Source organism: Schistocerca gregaria, chromosome 10, assembly GCF_023897955.1.
Source record: "Schistocerca gregaria isolate iqSchGreg1 chromosome 10, iqSchGreg1.2, whole genome shotgun sequence".
NCBI classification, from domain to species: Eukaryota; Metazoa; Arthropoda; class Insecta; order Orthoptera; family Acrididae; genus Schistocerca; species Schistocerca gregaria.
The window spans coordinates 74,244,425-74,263,114 of record NC_064929.1 but is presented as its reverse complement, the minus strand read 5'-3'; the positions used below and the strand labels follow the sequence as shown (position 1 = coordinate 74,263,114).

General features: G+C 45.4%; 1 protein-coding gene and 1 non-coding gene across 2 annotated transcripts in view; one reads left to right on the top strand and one right to left on the bottom strand.

The window, feature by feature from the left end:
- The window catches only part of LOC126293593 (histone-lysine N-methyltransferase 2D-like), a 435,002-nt gene that overhangs the window by 174,549 nt on the left and 241,763 nt on the right, over positions 1-18,690 (top strand). The window lies entirely within an intron of this gene.
- Positions 996-1,070, bottom strand: Trnat-ugu (transfer RNA threonine (anticodon UGU)). The gene has a single exon. It is a non-coding gene; the product is annotated as a tRNA-Thr (tRNA).

Genomic DNA, 18,690 nt, shown 5'->3' with positions numbered 1-18,690 from the left:
GCAAGGCGATTTACTGGTGCGTCGCTCTGCAGTCGCGCCCTCTGCAGCGCCATATTCAACTACACGCGAAGTGATCCACAACCTGTTACCAACTCGCGTCGCAACGGGTTTCGTTCGAGTGGCTACGTGTGCGGAGGGCGTAGTGGGAAATGCTGAACAGACCCAGCTGTGGCAGTAGCAGTGTGGCAGGCAGGGTTTTGTTTCTGGCTGGCAGCGCAGCGCGTTGCCCAGCTGACGCGCTGCAGGCGGCCGCTGCCCCAGGCGGGCAGGCGTCGATTAATTAGGCCAGGTGCGCCTCCTAACGGACGGACGGACGCGGCCACCGGGAACAGCCGGGACAGGACGTCTCACTCTCTGCTCAACCGGCGGCGCGGCGCGGCCCCGGCCAAAGGACGTTTCACCAAATAATTTCTCCGAATGGACTAGAAATAAACGACTTACCTCTGTGAGAGTTTGTTTTCCACTGTACGAGGGTTGCTTGATAAGAACCAACATCGCAGCGCGTCAGGAATCGTTGGTTAATATATTAAAAAACCAGAAACCCGCCTCGATTGTGAAAAATGCACCTAGTGTTAACCTAGGTTTCGGCGTAGATAACTACACCTTCTTCAGAAAACTAAAACCCACAAGTGCCTAAGAAGACCTTTGTCAGTGATTAAAAGAACACGATAGATATACATTTATAAACGAAAAAAAGGAAAACACAAACAGTACATATGTACAAAGTCTAAACCGTTACTTAACTTAATGGTGTAAGCTCCACCTCACACCGGCCTATGTTCGATGGGCCACGACCCGCCATAAACTGCAACTACTTACTTGATAATCCTGGCAAAAAGAAAGAAACAACTCACCTTACTTCTCGACATGGTCTCCTTCGAGCTGTATCCAGCGATCCTCTAGCTTTTTCATCCCATCGCGAAAATAGGTTCTGTCAAACTGCAGAATACTCGATAATTAGTTGAAATCCTCTGCTGGGGACAGGTGAAAATGTGTGTCCCGACCGGGACTCGAACCCGGGATCTCCTGCTTACATGGCAGATGCTCTGTCCATCTAAGCCACCGAGGACACAGATAAATACCCCGACTGCACGGACTTATCCCTTGCACGCTTCCCGTGGGACCCACACATTCCAACTGTCCACAATCTACATACGTAATGCACCTAATAGGTATTTGCCCATCCACTCATTACTCGCGCACACTAAGGCGACGATTCCCGTAGAGTTCCGGCAACCTGTGCGCATTCGCACAGACGAAGGTCAATGGCTGGGTAGCGTTTAAGAAACTATATATATGAAGATAGTCCCCTTCGGGGCACACCTTTTCAGCTGTCCTCATTGAGGTATTTCAACCACAACTGTCGGCAACTGAGAGTTTGAACGAATTATTTATTTTAGAGAAGCTGCACGATCATCAATGGTACCTGTTCTTTCGAGAACAGTTACTACCTTCATATATATGCAAAATACTCGTTGACTGCAACTATTATATCCACATTTGATTGAAATATCTTCCTGGCAGGCAAAAGTTTCAAGTTTTGGAACTGGAAGAAGTCTCTTGGGGGTTAGGTGTGATGAATAGGTTCCGTGAGGAACCAGTTCAAAGGCGAATTTATGCACTTTCATCATTGTTATGGGATGGTGCGTTGTGCTGGTGGAGGAGCACTTTTCCCTTGCAAACCTTGGACTCTTGAGTTAGCAGAAGTTATAAACGATCGACCAATGAATTTTTTAAAAGGGTGGTAGGACGTCATACAGACCGACTTGGAGCAGGGGAGGCACCACAGGACATTTTATTTTCTACTGTCTTTACTTTTACAAATAAATTCATAAAACTTTGTTAGCATGACCAGGAAGGATTGAGGATTCAGGATTCGCACTCATAGCAGTGGAAGTGCAAAAACATAACAATAAATTTTTTTTGATACGAAATTTAATCATTTTTTTCCATTTACTGTTGGCTGCATTTGTTGCTATAGGTACATTTTTCTTTACAATTAAGAGAGATTCTTTGATGAATTTTGCACAGCATACAAACCATACTTACAGGTGTATGAAATTCTAGAATTTTCCAAATCTATTAAAAACTGTAGTAAAAATTGAGAAATTAACTACAAAATTTTATTTTGTTGTAAACAAAGTTTAAAACGTAACAGGACATTTATTTAATTTATGAAAAATGGATTCTTGAGTTTCAGACACCTACAAGTATGGTTTCTATGCTGTGCAAAATTCATCGAACCGTCTCTCTTACTTATGAAGAAAAGTTTACCTATAGCAACAAATGCAGCCAATAGTAAGTGAAAAAATGATGAAATCTCACATGTAAAAAAAATTATTTTGTTTTGTTTCTGAACTTCCGCTGCTACGAGTGTGAATCCTGAATCCTTCCAGGTCGTGCTGACAAAGCTTTATGAATTTACTTCTAAAAGTATAGACAGTGTAAATTAAAATGTCATGAGATCCTCTCCTGCTCCAAGTCGACACGTTTGACGTCCTACACCCGCCCGCCCCCCCCCCCCCTCTCTCTTAAGCGGTGGAGCCCCTCCACGCCCACCGGCATGATGGCCAACACAGGTCTACTGCCAACTGCGCATAACTGTTAGTCTCTGCCGGTGTTCATCTCGGTCAGCGTTAACAAACCTTTAACAGTTAGGTTCATCATCGTTTTGTGTCCGATAGGTCTTATATCAGATGCGTAGGGTGATGTTGGCCGTTTGTTTGTGCGTCAGTATGCGAGCTTGTCGGTTTTCCTGTTGGTCAGCCATAATTGCAGCGGGCATATCAAGTCAACGTTGCTGACATGCAGGAGCTTGCCGTAGGTGGTTATGCCCTAACTAGTAGTGTCTTAGGCCGCTTATGCTTCCACCTATGGTTGTGATCGTAGTTTCCCACAGTAAGGATAAAAATATTGTTAGAGTGTCTCGAGTTCCTGTATAGTCGTGTGGCTTGTTTTTTGAACATTTCCTTGAGGGTATCAAGGCGGTATTCTTTGTGAAGATCCACAGTGCGCCTGTAACGTGGAGCGTTGCTAATGATTCGTAGTACTTTGTTCTGTATGATCTACAGGCGTGTAGGAACTGCATATCCCTAGACGGCAGCTGCGTACGTCATCAGCGGTCTAATCAGTGTCATGTATATGGATCTCGACACCCCCCTATTCAGTTTACTCCCCCTGTTGAGGTCCAGTGTAGTTTAATAGAGACCGAGTAATGTATCAGCATTATTGCTTGGGAAACCCAAAACCTGGCCATTACCTTGCCAGGTAACGAAATGTTCACTTCCTTCTTTGGTGCTGGCCGTTGTTGCCGAGCAGTTATAGGCGCTTCAGTAGTTTCGCGTGACTGCTACGGTCGCAGGTTCGAATCCTGCCTCGGGCATGGATGTGTGTGATGTCCTTAGATTTTAAGTCCCATAGTGCTCAGAGCCAGTTGAACCTTCTACGGTGCATTTTCACCAGCTTTTGTCCAGTATTCTGGCGGGTAATGTTTCACAAACAGCCACACATCGCGCCAGAAAGTCTCGATGGTGGATATTAAACATCGCCAGATATTGTCCTGAAATGGGCCGAACGCGCTTTTTGTCGACTGTAAGCAATCGCGCCACTAACCTCGCACACAGTGTCCTAGCCAATTCTTAAAGTGTAATATTATTTACTCGCTCACTTGAGACGTCTACAATCTCGGCAATATCAAGAATTATTATTCGTTAGCTCATGGATTGTGTCAGTGGTTTCGTTTGTGGTGATCTTCCGTGCTTATCTGACCGCGTTTATTCGTTAATCCGAAAGTAAATCGTTTTGTTTTGAGCTGTGTGGCAGTCCAACTCTGCAAATGAAAATGTTTAATAACAGAATGAAACTCTTGTTTTCTATTTTCAACCATAGTTTACACGCTAACCAATTCAGACGACGGTTAACAGCGAACTGTACACTGTTGAAGTTCTGCATATGACCGTTGGGATAATAAAGGCCCAACAGAAACGCTCCATTCTTTGATGCAAATTTACCAGACGTATCCAACCACCCTCGTAGTCCGTACACTAATCCACTTGTCGCAGCACTGTGCTGATGACTTCATCCCATCTCCAAATTAGATTCCTCCAGACTTCAACTGTCAGTTTCAGCTCTACAAAAACACTCGCTAACTGCAACTACCCAGTCCTTATTTGAGAAAATTTCTTCCCAGCAAGAAAGTATTTCAAATTAGGGAACAAGAAGAAGTCACTTGGGGGCGAGCTCTGATGAATAGGTTGGTTGAGAAATCAACTCTAAGACCAACTTGCGCCCCTTCGCCATTGTTATCTCTGAACACAATCTCCGTCCACCGGGGAAAATTCTGGACTTGGGGAAGGGGTGCCTTCCAGGAAACTGACCTCATGACATTTCTGCCCAACCGCATCGCCTTTGCTTTCTTTGGTGGTGATGAAACGACGTGTTTCCACTGCTTTGACATTTGTGTCCGGGGTGTGGTAGCGAACCCATGTTTCACCTGTGCTCACAAACCTGCGTGAAAAATCTTGCCGGTTGCTCTGAAAACTGGTCAAACATTGTTCGGACATTTCCATTCTGGTGAGTTTCTGTTCCTGTGTTAAGAGTCGTGGCATCTGTCCAGCAGATAATTTTCTCATATCTAATTCCAGCATTAAAATGTGAAATGCTTGTTCAGACGGCATCGCTTCAGCAGTTTCTCACACTTACAGTCGACGATTCTCCATGACATTTTTATGCACTGTTACCATGATTTCTGGAGTGGTGACATCTTGGCAGACCACTACGCGAACCACCACCTAGTCTGTCCAGACTAAATTTGAACTCGTTTGCCCACTTGGCAACAGTTGAATATGAAGGAGCAGAGTCCCCCAGTGTGTTCCGAAAATCTATATGAGTTTCCTTTGTAATCACTGTGCACGTCTAGTTCTCTCTCTCTCTCTCTCTCTCTCTCTCTCTCTCTCTCTCTCTGTCTCTCTGTCTGTCTGTCTGTGTGTCTGTGTGTGTGTGTGTGTGTGTGTGTGTGTGTATTCGCGAATCAGTAGACGGGTAGACGGGAATGATAACAGAGACGCCCGCATCACACATCTCTACCCAGCGCACTGGGGGCGTCACACGTTTACCCGTGAAGGGTGACCTATTATTACGAGGGAAGTTCGTTGCGCCATCTCTGACATCTGCCCTCGTCTAATTCTTTAAAGGGAGCCCAATGCTTGAATCCAGTAAGCAGCCTCGGGTTGCAGTAGTTCTGCAGAGAGGGAAGCCTTGCACAGTATGGACTGGCGTGAAGAGGTGCATCGAACCAGTCTTCGGACTGAAGGGCACAACAATAACAATGGTGACTTGTTTTCTAGCCTCTATTACGTAAAAGGACCAGCTTTTTGTACTGAGCGAGTAGACAATTGTTATCACGCTGATTCCAGTTGTGTTTTGATACAAACAGACGACATTTTCAGCAACATCTCTAGAACGATATTCATCACGAGGCAGTTTGAACACAACTGACATCAAATCCACCATGAACGTGTGGTCGGAAAACGGTGCACATGTATTTTTCTCACATAAACAGGTGTTTTTATGTATCACCTCTAAACACTGAAATATTTTTGCGTAGTTGTTTTACGCCCTGTATATATGTGCAAATATTTCATTTGCTCTAGCCAATTCCGCCCCGAAGTTTCATTTCAATCGTTAACTCTCTCTTTGCTATTTACCCGTGTAGCATGACATTTGCCCACGGAAAATGCCGACAAAATTAGTAGCTAGATGTAGTGCTTACTCTTATGCATACGTGGACCACTAAACGAGTACAAGTAAGAGGCAGGTCGCAATGCGTACTTCAAAAGTATTCCGAGCCACTAAATACAGGAAACGAATACTATCTTGTTTTCGCACAGCTTAGTCCCGCAGTATTTTTTGAACTGTGTGAAACGCTTCTGTTTAAATGTCCCTTATCACCAGTGATTCGTTAGATTATGAAAGTTAAATAGTTGTACCTTCACATCATATACACCAGCTCTTTGATAAGGATACGTGCTTCTTTTGATGTTCAACATTTCTGATAGGGCTGTGTTTATAATACTGCCCAATTGATGTAACAGGACATGACACTTAAATAATATATGAACTTTCGCACTGTGACGTGACCGTGGTGATCTCGAGGCCAGAGAACTAGACGCCGGCGTTAGAGTACTGGGGTTCAGTCCTGGAGGAGGAGATTAGTGTTTTATGTCCCGTCGACATCGTGGTCATTATAGCCTGAGCACAAGCTCGGATTACGGAAGGACGGAGAAGGAAAGCGGTCTTGCCATTTCGAAGGAACCATCGCGGCATTTACCTGAAGCGATGTTGGGAAATCACGGAAAACCTGAATCAGTATGGCCGGACGCGGCTTTGAACCGTCGTCCTGCTAACCACTGCACCACCTCGCTCAGTGGTTCCATCCTGGATGGAGGTGGGGACTTTCCCGCGTTTGGCCCCTACAGGAAGGGGTTAAATTCACTGAGCCCGCTGTCAAACGAGTACCGGGGATCTCTCCCTGGAGTAAAAGGCGGCCAGAGCGACGGGTCGCCCACTCTCCCCCTACTGTGGTGCCGCGGCAGAGAAAGGCCGACTTCACTCTACTGGCGCCACAACCGAAACCGGGAAGGAGATTATGAGTACGCTGCATCGCACGAAATTTTATAATATTTAAAACAGCTGTTAACATCAAAACAGTTTGTGTACCTTGAGACATGTATGTCTGAACGACACTAATGTAAGATGTAGATACTGAGTAAATACAGACATTGTAATAATCAATGATATTAAAAATTACTTTCAGCTTACCTTATATATGAAAAGCGTGACAACTCAGGATGTGCAGTAGAGATGGGAAAACTCGAACTAGTTCACTGGTGCCCGCTAATTCTTGCGAACCGTTAATTTGTGCTTGGTATATGGAAAACTGAAAATTAGTAGCATAGCTGACCGAAGATGGAAGACGCCAAAAGGGGGGCACTTGCCTCCCCCCTGGAGTACAGAGTTTTTATTCTTAACAGAATTCTCACAGACTTGTAATTTTCGTGATTCTGCAAAACACCTCGTTTAACCAACTGTGGCGTTATGTGGCTGATCGCAGTGAAATAATATAAGGTGGAGCACGAAAAACCGGCCCCGAGTACAGACTGCTCGCCAACTAGGCACCATTTGTTGACCGCTACGAGGAGAGTAGATAAACATGTGATAATTAGGCAGTGAAGAAACAACAAATATGCTAATGCAAACAACTACTTCCAAAGAACAGATGACGATTGGTGGGCGACAATGAGCTATACCACTGAAATAATATTGTAGAAGTTATCATATTCTCTTTACAAAATGTGACACCAGACACACTGTTATGGAGAGCGGGCTTCATTCGGTCTGCCTTCCATAAAAATGAACATTCCCTTTTACCTTGGATCAAAAAGGGACGGAAAATGGTTTACTCGCGTGTGCCGTGCGGACTTCCTTTGCATGTGTAATAACAAAAGAAATATTCTCTTTTTACAAGTATTACTTCTGCTGTTTATCATACCTGTGAAGATGTTGCCTAAGTGTTACATACCACGTAATTTTTATGTAATTTACGTAATTATAAAATACATTTTAATTACCGGTCCTGGACGCAGAGCAGGATACGAAAAGTACCAGAAGTTGAGTTCAAAAAAGGTTTGAAACAGATCTAGAATAGGCGTGTGCAGGGAACGAAACGAACAATTCGATATTTAACTAACTATGAGCAGTGGGCAGTGGAACTGCGACGAGTGGCCACGCGAAGAACGACGAGTCCAGCTGAACGAGACCGAGACGAACGAGAACGGGACCGAGGCTGGAACGAGACCGGTTGACGTGGCGTTCGGGAACGAGACCGTCGGTATCCCGTTCCCGGGAACTAAGTAGAAAGCCACGACCGCGGTGAACTATGAAAGACCGTTCCTTAGAATTCGTTCCTCGCTCGTTGGTGAACCGTTCCTTTGGACCCATTAGTTCGCGAACGACCCATCTCTAATGTGCAGCTCTTCTTCAATGACCGATACACACCTGCCTGTAGCAAGACCGAAGCGACACTGTTCTTCTCGTGGCGAATCATGATCTAGCCTGCAACAAGAGTGATAACTGTCCTGAATTAATTTTAATCCGACAAAAGCGTTTAAGTGCAAGGAAGAACACTACGACTGCGTAAATTAGTTATTGAAGAAGCCCGCAACAGTACTGCCTAGCGATCATCTGCAGCTGTGTATATTACTCTTCAGGTTTTTAGTTCACTTCCAACATTGTGGTAAGTGAGATCCAATGAGTGTATGAACAGAGCGTTTTCTCTGCACATGAGATGTAACGCAGTTTACCAATCCGTTGGAAGACTCCTGGTTCTTTGAAAACTTCCGATAATAATCTGACTCTGCTGCAGATCAACCATCCAAGCCACTATTTCTTTTTGCAGCACGTAACGCGAGCAATAGCAGTAGATGCGAGTTCACGTCATCGAGCGCTTACGTGTTCGCTGTCAAGGCAGAGCGCTAATTCACGCCTCCCGGGCATAAATATTGCGCAGCCGTATTGTATATTGATAGTGACATTACGCGATGATTATCGAGCGTGTGAAGGCCCCTGTGAAAAGTAGGCGAGAGTAGGTTATCACCATTGTGTATTTAAGAAACACAACGCAGCGCATTACGCATTCAGAAATTACATGTGGAAGTTTGTCGCGTCAGAGGGATAAACGCCTAGTAGGCTGTGTCGAAATGCGATAATGGCGGCAGGACTGCGGCCTCTCGAAACGGTTGCTGATCGTTCTGCGATATTGCTGTTCGCATTGCCCCAAGTGCCATTCGAATACGGAACTAAGCTTGGTTGAGTAAATAGTATGTGATGTAAATGCGGGTGGAGAGGAGCCTTCGGCCATTGAAAGGCAGTGCTACAGGCTACCCAAGAAGTCACACGTCCTGTACGTCCAGGTGACGTAAATTCAGCTGATGCTGAAAGCTCATCGAAAGCTCACGGCTTACTATTTGTTTCGTGAACGAGTAATAATTTTATTAGAAATGTTTTACTAAATTTGCAGTCTTTCCACTTTTACACGATTTTTGGCAGTCATTGTAAGTTCTTCTGTGGCACGCGAAGATCTGTTACAGGTGTGTGTGTGTGTGTGTGTGTGTGTGTGTGTGTGTGTGACGGCAGCACGATGTTGGGCATATTAGTATAGGTGTCAAGTGCCAGTTATACAGATACAGCGCGTCGTAAAGTTTTATTCGTGAAAAATGCTGACTAAGAACATAGTTTGATGACCTCAGAACGCAGGCAGTGCCTCTTGTCATGTGTTCACTCTGTCAGTTAAAACTACACTTACGCCTCAGACCAGATATTACGTGCGTAAGTACGGCAACTCTAACCTCTGGTCTCGTTAACAGATAATGAGCTCGAAAAAAGTTTGAAGTTCCCTGGGAATGTTGTCTTAAGAACACAGGGTAAAAATGTCGCCGGTCTGCCATGAACAGAAACTATAGAGGTGGTCATTCCCGTAATTGGTACTTTTGATACCCAAAAATCATGGCTTTTCCGGGTTTTTTCAGTAACAGCCCATGAACAAAAGGTCGTTTTGTAAGCTGCCTAATGTGCACCGTAAACCATACGTAATGCAAAGAATCAACCAAATTACTCAATTTTCCTCAGCTGGAGGAAGTGTACAGTATTCAGATTTGGACCCTGCCCTATAGGATAGCTACAATATGCCCGTTCCCCCAATATGTATACAAACGATCACTAGGCTGTCCAGAACACTTGTAGCCTTACCTCTGACCAATAGAAGCCGAGCTATAACTGCATTTTCCCGCACGGCTGTTTGGAACATGTTGATATCGTACACTGCCGCTCAGGGACCGATAAATATGATTGAGTACATCAGTTTGTCTTTTCAGTTGATATTCGTAATTTTAAGCCAGTGGCCTTGCCGCAGTGGTAAGACAGATCACCGAAGTTAAGCGCCGTCGGGCTGGGCTAGCACAGCACTTGGATGGGTGACCATCCGGTCTGCTGAGCACTGTTGGGGTGCACCCAGCCCTTGTGAGAGGCAGACTGAGCAGCTACTTGGCTCAGAAGTAGCAGCTCCGGTCTCGTAAACTGAAATACGGTTGGAAGAGCGTTGTGCTGATCATGACCCTCCATATCCGCATCCAGTGGCGGCTGTTGCCTTAGGATGAGACGGCGGCCGGTCGGTGCCGTTGCGCCCTCAGAGGCCTGTTCGGGCGGTTTTTTTAGTTTTTATTTATGTCAACGCTCATCCGTAAGCTACGCTACTGGCTATTAAAATTGCTACACCACGAAGAAATGCAGATGATAAATGGGTATTCATTTGACAAATATATTATACTAGAACTGACATGTGATTACATTTTCACGCAGTTTGGGTGCATAGATCCTGAGAAATCAGTACGCAGAACAACCAGCTATGGCCGTAATAACGGCCTTGATACGCCTTGGCATTACGTCAAAGAGAGATCGGATGGCGTTACAGGTACAGCTGCCCATGCAGCTTCAACACGATACCACCGTTCATCAGGAGTAGTGACTGGCGTACTGCGACGAGCCAGTTGCTCGGCCACCATTGAGCAGACGTTTTCAATTGGTGAGAGATCTGGAGAATGTGCAGGCCAGGGCAGCAGTCGTACATTTTCTGTATCCAGAAAGACCCGTTCGGGACCTGCAAGATGTAGTCGTGCATTATCCTGCTGAAATATAGGGTTTCGCAGGGATCAAATGAAGGGTAGATCCACGGGTCGTAACACATCTGAAATGTAACGTCCACTGTTCAAAAGTGCCCTCAATGCGAACAAGAGGTGACCGAGACGTGTAACCAATGGCACCCCATACAATCACGCCAGGTGATAAGCCAGTATGGCGATGACGAATACACGCTTCCAATGTGCGTCCACCGCGATGTCGTCAAACACGGATGCGACCATTACGATGCTGTAAACAGAACCTGAATTCATCCGAAAAAAATGACGTTTTGCCATTCGTGCACCCAGGTTGGTCCTGCAGTACACCATCGCAGGCGCTCCTGTCTATGATGCACCGTCAAGGGTAACCTCAGCCACGGTCTCGGAGCTGATAGTCCGCACTGCTGCAAACGTCGTCGAACTCTTCGTGCAGATGGTTGTTGTCTTGAAGATCAAGATCGTGGCTGCACGATCCGTTTCAGCCCTGCGGATAAGATGCCTGTCATCTCGACTGCTAGTGATACGAGGCCGTTGGAATCCAGCACGGCGTTCCGTATTACCCTCCTGAACCCACCGATTCCATATTCTGCTAACAGTCATTGGATCTCGACCAATGCGAGCAGCAATGTCGCGATACGATTAACTGCAATCTCGATAGGCTACAATCCGACCTTTAATAAAGTCGGAAACGTGACGGTACGCATTTCTTTTCCTTACACGAGGCATCACAACAACGTTTCACTAGGCAACGCCTGCCAACTGCTGTTTGTGTGACAAATCGGTTGGAACTTTTCCTCATGTCAGCACGTTGTAGGTGTCGCCACCGGCGCCAACCTTGTGTGAATGCTCTGAAAAGCCAATCATTCGCATATCACAGCATATTCTTCTTCTCGGTTAAATTTCGCGTCTGTAGCACGTCATCTTCGTGGTGTAGCAATTTTAATGACCAGCAGTGTACATCGTCCGCATTTAAAGTGATACAAAGTAGTGAGTTGGTTGAAGTAGTTCCACTCAAGCCGCCTCTTTCCCACCTCTGCCTTCACCCCTACCACGAAGAGGGCTTGTTCTATTCTAGTCACATAGCATTTTTGTTCTGCAAGTGTATATGGCCAAGTTTTGTTGATACATCATCCCCCACTGTGACGTTATAACTTACGCCGGCTTGTCCACAGACTGGCCTACACAGGCTTGTCAGAGGCAGGGAGACGCAGAGTGTGTGTTTATCTGGCGCGGCAGCGGTACACAGAGTCGTTTGTGGCGCTCTTGAATGGCGTGTTGTGTGTGCGATTCACACGGCAGTGCCAACTGCGGGGTAGATAAGCTCCGCAAATACGCGCCGTGGAAGGGCCGGCCAGATTCACGCACGCAGGAAGCGCACGCTAGGACACGGACGTGCGTGCACTTGGACTGCTGCTTTTCCAGGAAAACTGCAACTGACCGCACCGAACGAGTCCACGGCGCCGACGAGTTGTTACAGGTGCTGGGCCAGCCGTTCAGTGTGTGGCGAGCCGTGCGGGGGTATACAATAGCGTCGGGCACGATCCGAGGGTAAGAGCTCCCTCCCAAAAGCAGAACGTCCAGCACTACCTCAGACTTTTGAGTCCACGCCACATCGTGTTGCGGCACTTCTGCGTGCTCATGGGAGCCCTACGCGGTATTAGGCAGATCTACAGGTTTCTGTGGCTGTTCAATGTATTTACGTCTGCTTGTTAGAAGCGACTTCTAGTTATCTTTTCAATAGTGGTGTCAGCTAACACTTGCGATTGACCAATTTTTAAAGAATCCGGTTTTTGTGTTAGCATTTTTAATCAGTAGTTAAAAATGCCCTAAAAATAGTAACATAGCCGGCCCTAGTGGCCGAGCGGTTCTAGGCGCTTCAGTCCGGAACCGCGCGACCGCTACGATCGCAGGTTCCAATCCTGCCTCGGGCATGGATGTATGCGATGTCCTTAGGTTAGTTAGGTTTAAGTAGTTCTAAGTGTAGGGGACTGATGACCTCAGAAGTTAAGTCCGATGCTACTCAGAGCCATTTGAACCGTAGTAACATATTCATTACATAAATATTGAAGTATGACAAGGTATGAGGCGTTCATTCTTCATTTCATTGATGTGTTATTGTCCAGAATATAATGACAAACATTTGCATAATGAAGAGAGATAAACGTGGTAAATTAAAATGTGAAATAGATGTAGATGCGTAGCTTTCAGGAATAATTGCTATAATGCAATGCTGCCATCTGAGCTATTGGTTGTTGAAATCGCATGTAGCGTTTAAAAGCAGTTAATGCAGAGGATCACTGAAAATATTTAGTAATAGAATATTAAGTTCTGTAGTTTTAAAAGCCATTGAAAATATTGTTGAGTCACTCGATGCGCCTCATTTAACTGATCACTGATATATTCAGATTAGCTCTATAATTTGACTGATTCACTGTCGAACTCTCGAGCGCTATGAGAAGCCATCTTTCAGCTTATCTGGCACTGTGCCATTGCTGATGTATCGTCTCCTCTTTGCGTCTGACCTTCGTCCAAATTCCGCGTACCGCGTTTTCCCGCTTTCTGCTAGCCGCTCCACCTCCACTTCTGCACCTGGGGCCTGGTCTTATCGGTCGCTTCTGCTGGCCCGTGCCGTCTCACGGCCCTGCTTTCCGCTAGCGTTCAGTTTGACAAGCGAATTCACCTCGTCTCGTATCAGTTGTAGGTGGCCGAATGACTCTCCTTCATACCCGTTATTTTACGGCACTAGGCTGTGGTGGCGGACTGCTTGGATCACGTGAGCTGCCTCTTGAAGTGGCCGCCTGTTGATTAAACATTTGATTATTCTGTAATGCGAATATGTCTTTATCCATTCGGAAGTTTTCTAGCCACGCCAGGTCTCCAGAATGGCATAATACAATTATCTTCCAAAAACCACTTTGTATTTCTTTTCACAGTGTACATACCTTGGAGGGGTCAATAAAGGAGCGTCACACTTATTAATCGGTGCATATAATATTTTTTTTTACAGTTATTCTGTAACAATCAGCTCCTTATTTCTCTGACATCCCTATGGAAGTCATAGTGCTTCTTTATAAATGCTCTTACGAAGGTAGTGGTTTCTAACTTCGCCGTCTGCAGAATGAATTTTCATTGTGCAGCGAACTATGGTCGGCAACCGCTATTTTTCGAAGGGGCAATATTATGTCCTTGTTGCTAATGATAAATGGGTGGAAGGTGGCCAAAGAGATTTCTCGCCGTAGGAATGTGGACGGGCAAGCAAATGATTAGTTGAAAGAAGTCCACTTTAAAGAAATATACTGTATATATATGGTGTCTGTTCTGTCCAAAAGAACAGACACCACATAATTAAGCCAAAGACAGCCAACGGTCTCTTCAGTGCAGATACAAACAACGCGCTCTTGTCGGAATCGGTAAAATGCCGCTAGTAATGAGAATTGGTGGCCAAGGGGCGCGACGTCAGTAGTGTGGATAAGTTGAGAATTTGGATCTGCCGGAAGGCGCTCAGTTGCGATGATGGGCTCGTGGAGCGCTCAACTGCGCGGTCATCAGCGCCCGTACAAAGTCCCAATTTTTTCTCGTCCAGTTTATCACTGTCACGAATGCTGATAACAACGCACACCCAGACCCCGGACAGAGAAAATCTCAACCCGGCCGGCAATCGAACCCGGGACTCCGTGATCCAGAGGCAGCAACGCTAGTCACTAGACCACAAGCTGCGGACGCGCAGTTGCGATGACCAGTGTGTCCGCATGGCGTAGTGGTCAGAGCATCTGCATACTAAGCAGAAGACCCTAGTTCGAATCCCAGTCCGGTACAAATTTTCAACTTTCCCCATTGATTTAAATCAGTGCCCACTCGTAGCCAATGTCTTAAATACAGTACATTGTACTCAAGTTGTGAGTGAAGAAATTCTACACTGTTGACAACTTGCGGCTGCCGCGGCTGGTTATAAGCCCAGACCCGACACGCTTCGACACCAACTACGCGGAAGCAATCCGGATTAGAAGACTTGCGCCCATGTGCCCGCCGCTGAGAACACCATCGTGGCGGCCTTCGTTGTTTGCGATGTTCAAAGGCCGTCGCCTGCTCCAAAATTGGTTCAAATGGCTCTGAGCACTATGGGACGTAACACCTATGGTCATCAGTCCCCTAGAACTTAGAACTACTTAAACCTAACTAACGTAAGGACATCACTCAACACCCAGTCATCACGAGACAGCGCCGGTTCCCGCAGGTTGCTTAGAGGCTCAGACAGTGTCGATAGGCTGCTATATTACAGTTTGCTCCGTCGTTACCATGCCTGCGCAGCATCCTTTCTTTCAGAAGTGCTAGTTCTGTAAAAGGTGTACGGGTATTACCCAAAGTGGAGCTGTGAGGATGGGTCACGATTCGTGCTTTAAAACCTCAGTCGGCAGAGCACTTCACCGGGGAAGGTTAAGGTTCGAGGTTCAGTTTCCGATCTGGCACTCTGGAAGCTTGTCGCTTCACTGTGCTGACGAAATCCGAATAGCTGATTCACAAACACCGTTCGTAACTGTTTATGGTACGATTAGCAAACTCTTGTCAACACGACGGCGGAAACTGGTTTCTGAAATCAGAATTCGGTCTTTGGCGGGTGGTGTATCGTGTAAACGCAGTGACGCATCCACGCAGTGTGTCCTAACAGGTAGAGTGCCGTCTGGCAACATCCGGCTCTTCGTGCGCACGTAGTTTGCTTTAAGACAGTTTCCGGAATGCTGGCCTCGCAACTAACCGGGACTGTGGTGTCTTTCTGAGTCAATCAGCTAATTCTGCACGGACTGTTCCCTGACGCGCGATGCAGACTAAACAGACCGGGGCCAGCGAATCCGGGAACGTGTGGTGCGCACCAGCTGACCGCCCCGCGAAGCGGCGGAGGAAACGACAGAAATACCAACTCCCGTACTGAGCCCCTCTCGCAAGGTTTTACTTAGACTCTCGTTGTAAGTAATTTTGCGAATTTAGACGCCACTGCTGGGTATCTCCATCTCGGCAGTGCAGTTAGAATCGTCCAACATCAATAATTTACATTCGCATTTGATGAAACAAACTTTCTTTGCGAAACCGATTTCCCCTGACTAGTTATCTACAGCTATAAAACAATTCATAAATAACTTAATAAATACCCGATTGTGTTATATAAACTGCGCTGTAACAGGTTGTTTCCTCACTCCCCCCTACACACACACACACACACAGGCGCGCGCAAGTCTGGCTGCAGAGGACCTAAAATGATTATCCCGAAGTATGTGTTGACATGTTTATAAATTTTGTGTCGCTTAAGCCGGCCGGAGTGGCCGTGCGGTTCTAGGCGCTAGTCTGGAGCCGAGCTCCGCTACGGTCTCAGGTTCGAATCCTTCCTCGGGCATGGATGTTTGTGATGTCCTTAGGTTAGTTAGGTTTAATTAGTTCTAAGTTCTAGGCGACTGATGACCTCAGAAATTAAGTCGCATAGTGCTCAGAGCCATTTGAACCATTTTTTTGTGTCGTTTAATTATGCAGGCTATTTACGAAGTCGTGCAGAGAAAGCATACGAGTTTTTTATATGGAAAGTCTAAGGTTTTTTTAATAAAACTAACGTATCTAACGCTCTACACCTTTATTCTTCACGTCTACATTTTTGTTTCTCAACATTGTTACCCCGGTGATGAACATATTTTTCCTAACGAGAGGCCAGTTTCTTGATACCGTCACTGTAGAACGTTTGACTTTGTTGACGGAGCCACAACTTCTTTGATAGTGATGAAGCGGTGCAAAAAGAGCTGAAGTTCTGGAATGTAGTTGCACATGTCGCCACGCTGGTGTGTTGTTTGACATTGTAATGCTGAGAGATAGGGTGCGCCATGTGTGGATGAACTCTTCGACTTTCTGAGAATTAGACACTATTACTCCACGTCGTTTATCACTCAGCCAGAAGTTTTGTTACACACCGCCTTGTCACATGTTAAGTTCGCATCCCTCTAAGGGCAGAGGCTTGGGTCAGCGAAGGGGGAAGTGATAGAGTAATATGCGTGACATGTAATACGCCAGCCGATATTTAAACAAGAATTAAAAAAAATTTTGAGTCATTACTTTTCAGCATTGCCTCGTATTTAGCTTCGCAATGTAATGGCATTATATGATTGCTTAAAAATTGTTTCTTAGTTTTCATAAGGCTGTAATAGTGCTGAGTGAGTAAACTAGCGTGCCATTGAAGAATTTGACAAAGTGACTTTTTTCTTAATATGTCAGCTTATGCCATAATAAGACCAATACGACACTGAATAACTTTACAGCGAATCTCGCATTTCAAATCGTAGCAACATTTTAGAATCAGTCTTGCGTACACGCATCCCAAAAAGGAAAAGAATTCAGTTCTTCTTTATCAAAACTAAAATATTTTTCGTGGATAGTGATTGTGTCTACATGGAAGTTACGTTGTTGCATGACGTAAGGACATGAATCACTGGGACATTTTTTCTGTAGTTGTTGGTAGCTGTCGTTAAATACAAAACAAACCATAACAAAGCGACTGGTAGTAAATTTTTAGAACCTCGCAGTAAGCTTGTAGAAGCTTTCTCCAAGACATGCAACACAAGCCCTTAGCAAGAAAATTAATCCACTGGTAATGGAAATCATGAAAGCTACCAAGGAAAGTAAAATGTCCGAAAGAAGATAAAATGTATGTGGATCAAAGGACGCTCTGACATGAAATATAATTAAATGGACGGCTTTTTTACGCCGACCCCATGTTTCTTCATAGTTAAAGCGAATAAGTTCCATAGTTCGCATGAGATTTAATCATGCATCATTCCTCAGCCGTATTCACAGGTTCAAGATAATCCTTATCCTGAATGTGATGGAATAATAATAGGGGGACATCATTCTCATATTTTAGGAATGTAAACTGTGTGCAAAGCAGCAAATTTATTTCATGCATCAGGTAGTCAGATCCGGGCAACCTTTACCAACTAATATGACAGTTCATCAAAATAATATATCAATTTTAAGACTAATTACGAAATTTTTGAATAAATGCAACCATACTGTAAAATTTCAAAACAATGAGAGCTGGCTGTATGACCTTCAGACCAAAAGTCAGATATTAAAAAAGAAAAAATCTCGAATGAATAACACTCTTCAAATATATGAAATAGTAATAAGGTATATGAAGTGGGATGAATACACTTTGTAGTGGAGAAGGTGAAAAGGGAGAGATGGATTAGTTGAGGGGATTGTGGGAAAATGCAGTGTGTGTGTGTGTGTGTGTGTGTGTGTGTGTGTGTAGAGATGGAAACGTAACTCTAGTGCTCTCAGTACTAAGACGCAACAGCATATATCAAATGACGCACGAGACGGATCGTAGCAGCTCACGATACCCCATGAACACTGAGACGTACTCGGAACTTAAATCTTCGTAAGAGGGGCGACGTTTCTCAAGAAACAGTGTTGTTACTGGTGGAAGTAAAACAGAGGACGGGTTTAGAGTCGTGCTTGAGTAGCTCAGTTCGTAGAGCACTTGCCTGCTAAAGGCAAAGGTCCCGAGTGGGAATCTTGGCCCCGCACGTGTTTTAATCTGCCAGCAAGTTTCGTAACAGCGCACACTCCGCTGCAGAGTGAAAAATGTCATTACGTGGTGAATAAATTTAGAGAAGAGAAATTCTGCTGCCTGCGTTGTATTCTCGTGTAGGAATCAGATGCTGTGGTTTTCCGCCGAAAGACAACCCAGCTCTCTGATTGGAACGCACCTTCATTACAGACGCTATTTTGAAGGTAACGTAGAGCGGCTCCACCTGTCGGAACTTCACGAAACTATACGGGCTGAAGAAGGAATATTCTACCATGTCCCTCGCAAACTATGCCACACACGTCCATGGTTCACCTCGCCACCAAAATTACCGTCGTCTTTTCCCCAACACGGCGACCCAGAATTGGGAATCCCTTCGTTGTCCGTGTCCGGTCA